Here is a 4,008-nt window from a genome sequence, read left to right as displayed (position 1 = left end):
AGTACGAAAAGTACTAAATGGTACTAAATTTGGTACAATTTGGATTTGGATGAACGTATAAAGCTGGAATTCTGAAATTTGGAACTAAGATTACTGTCGGACAGTAGAATTGAGGTAGTTTTGGAAATTCGTACTTATGGGTACAGAAAGCACTAAATTCGGTACAATTTGAATTTTAGTAAACGGATAGAAATTTTGAAAAGTCGTACGTGTGCGTACGAGAAGTACTAAATATGGTACAATGTGGATTTGGGTGAACGGGTAGAGCTGGAATCCTGAAATTTTTGTTTGGGAAAGAAATGGTACTAAATTTGATACAATTTGGATTCGGGTGAATTAATAGAGCTGGAATCCTGAAATTTGGAATTACGATTACAGTCGAAGAGTAGGATTTAGGTTGTTTTGAAAAAGCAAACTTATGTTTACGAAAAGCACTAAATGGTACTAAATTTAGTACAATTTGTATGTAGGTGAACGGATAGCGGTGGAATCCTGCAATTTGAAAGTATGATTATTGTAGCCCTGTTGCGTTGAGGAAGTTTTGAAAATTGGTACGAAAATTCTAAATTGTTCTAAATTTAGTACAATTTTAATTTGGTTTAACGGATAGAGTTTGAATCCTGAAATTTGGAAGTAAGATTACTACTAAAGTGAAGGATTGAGGTAGTTTTGGAAAATCTTTCTTATGGGTACGAAGAGTTCGACTTGATACTAAGTTTGGTACAACTTGGAATTGGACGAACGGATACAGCTGGAATCTTGAGATTTGGAATTACTGTAATTATTATGGAATTTACTGTAATTATTTTGTATTAATGTCCGTGTATGGCTGAGATATGTCGTCGAAATACGTACCATAAGTATAGGAAAATTACTTAATGGTACTCAATTTGTTTTTGGGTGTAGGGACAGTGCTGGAATTTTTATTTTTTGGAGTTAGGGTGTGTATTGGTGTGCAACGTTGATCTCGCTGTTAATGTGTAAGGGTGAGATACGGCTGATCTTTTTTAAAAACGAACTTAAGGGGTACGTACAGTACTAAGATAAAAATAAATATTGATTAAAATTGGTATTAGTGCGACCAAATTTTCAGTGTTTGTCATTTCCATATTATATATTGTTTATTTGTTTTTTTTTATATCCTTTCCGCATACGAAGTAGCGGGCATTTTGCTAGTATATATATAAAAGAGTAGTGAGGTGAGTGACTGACTGACTGACTGATTCATCAGCGCCCAGACGAAACCGCTGAAGCTAGAAACTTGAAATTTTGGGTGTAGGTTGCTGTTCGTGTGTAGGGGTAAGATAAGGCTGGATTTTTCGAAATTCGAACTGGAAGGGTACGAAAAGTACCAAGAGGTACTAAATATGGTACCCTTTGTATTACGCGAACGCGTAGAGCTAGGGCTCTGAAATTTGGAACGTGGGTCCCTATTTATGTGTACGATAGATGTACCAAAGGGTTTTTGGAAAATCGTACTATAAGAGTACGAAAAGTACTGAAATGTACTAATTTTGGTACCATTAGGTATCATGTGAACGGATAGAGGTAAAAACTTGAAATTTGGAATGATAATTAAGGTTGAGAACTAATGATTACACTGGTCAACACGACTTTTGTTTCAACCAAAGTTGCGGTTGTTTCTAGATGAAATCGGCGAGTTATTTTCAAATCCGGTCTCGGTTTTTCTCCACCAGCTCTTGTTTTTGAGATATAGCTCAAAATCGGTTTTTACGAGTTTAACCTAGACTTTCGTTATTTTCCGATACAAACAAATATTTGTTGCGGGTTTTTCGACATTAATATATTAAAGAGATGTTGTACGCTCGATACAAATCGTTTTTGAAATAGTTATGGTGAGTATGTATCAAAAAATATGGAAAATATACGACGGACCTTGTAAAAATTGCATATTTTGAGTACTTTAAGCTGTAATTACGTCATCGGGGGAAGTCATAGGATCTTCATATAGCAATGCGGATATGCTTAGGGTGTCTACTATATAGTCCAGTATTCAAATATATAATATAAAGTTCATAGCGCCCATGATTCGGTCATAACCTAAAAATCGCCATGAAGACTGTTAAAGGGAAATCATTTACCAGTGATATCATTACCACATAAACCATTTACTTTTCAATGGCAGCCTTCATGATGGTTTTTAGGTTATGGCGGAATCATGGGCGCTATGAACTTTATATTATACATTTGAATACTGGATTATATAGTAAACACCCTAAGCATATCCGGAGTATCATATGAAGATCCTATGACTTCCCCTGATGACGTAATTACAGCTTAAAGTACTCAAAATATGAAATTTTTACAAGGTCCGTCGTATATTTTCTATATTTTTTGATATATACTCACCATAATTATTTCAAAAACGATTTGTATCGAGCGTACAACATCTCCTTAATATATATATGTCGAAAAACCCACAAAAAATATTTGTTTGTATCCGAAAATAACGAAAGTCTGGGTAAAACTCGTAAAAACCGATTTTGAGCTATATCTCAAAAACAAGAGCTGATGGAGAAAAACCGAGACCGGATTTGAAAATAACTCGCCGATTCCATCTAGAAACAACTGCAACTTCGTCTGAAACATTCAACTTTTTCAATTTTGTTGAGCAGTGTTATATAAGGAGTTGTTTTCTGGTTGTGAACTCATGTGTACGAAATGTACTAAATTGTACTAAATTTGGTATAATTTCGATTGTGGGTGAACGAATAAAGCTAAAATCATGAAACTGGAATTTAAGATTACTTCAGGAATGTAGTCTTGAGATATGGAGATACTTTTGGAAATTGATACTTATGTGTACTAAATGATACTCAATTTAGTACAATTTGGATGAACGGATAGAGCTGGAATCCTGAAATTTGGAATGAGGGTCACTGATGACGAGTAACGATAAAAGGTTTTTGGAAATTCGAACTATAAGGGTACGAAAAGTACTAAATTTAGTACAATTTGGATTTGGGTGAACGGATAGAGCTGGAATACTGAAATTTGGAATGAAAGTAACAATGAAAGGTTTTTGGAAAGTCGACCTATTAGTGTACGAAAAGTACTAAATGGTACTAAATTTAGTACAATTTGGATTTGGGTGAACGGATTGAGCTCGAATCCTGAAATTTGGAATGAGAGTTAGTGATGGAGATTAACGAAAGTACTAAGTGGTACTAAATTTAGTACAATTTGGATTCGGGTGAACGGACAGAGCTGGAATCTTGAAATTTGGAATGAGGGGTCACTGATGGAGAGTATTGAAGACGGATTTTTGGAAATTCGAGCTATAAGTGTAAGAAAAGTACTAAATGGTACTAATATTTAGTACAATTTGGATTTGGGCGAACGGATAGAGCTGGAATACTGGAATTCGGAATGGGAGTTACTAATGGAGAGTAACAAAGAAAGGTTTTTGGAAATTCTACCTATTAGTGTACGAAAAGTAGTAAATGGTACTCAATTTAGTACAATTTGGATTTGGGTGAACGGATTGAGCTGGAATCCTGAAATTTGAAATGAGGGTCACTGATGGAGAGTAACAAAGAAAAGTTTTAGGAAATTCGAACTGTAAGTGCACGAAAAGTACTACATTTAGTACAATTTGGATTTGGGTGAACGGATAGAGCTGGAATACTGAAATTTGGAATGAAGGTAACAATGAAAGGTTTTTGGAAAGTCGACCTATTAGTGTACGAAAAGTACTAAATGGTACTAAATTTAGTACAATTTGGATTTGGGTGAACGGATTGAGCTCGAATCCTGAAATTTGGAATGAGAGTTACTGATGGAGATTAACAAAAGTACTAAGTGGTACTAAATTTAGTACAATTTGGATTCGGGTGAACGGATAGAGCTGGAATCCTGAAATTTGGAATGAGGGGTCACTGATGGAGAGTAACGAAGACAGGTTTTTGGAAATTCGAACTAAAAGTGTACGAAAAGTACTAAATATAGTACAATTTGAATTTGAATTAACGAATAGTGCTGAAATTT

This window comes from Musca autumnalis, unplaced genomic scaffold, assembly GCF_047663935.1.
Source record: "Musca autumnalis isolate F117 unplaced genomic scaffold, ASM4766393v1 scaffold_126, whole genome shotgun sequence".
Lineage (NCBI taxonomy): Eukaryota > Metazoa > Arthropoda > Insecta > Diptera > Muscidae > Musca > Musca autumnalis.
Note: the sequence above shows the minus strand (reverse complement) of the source record.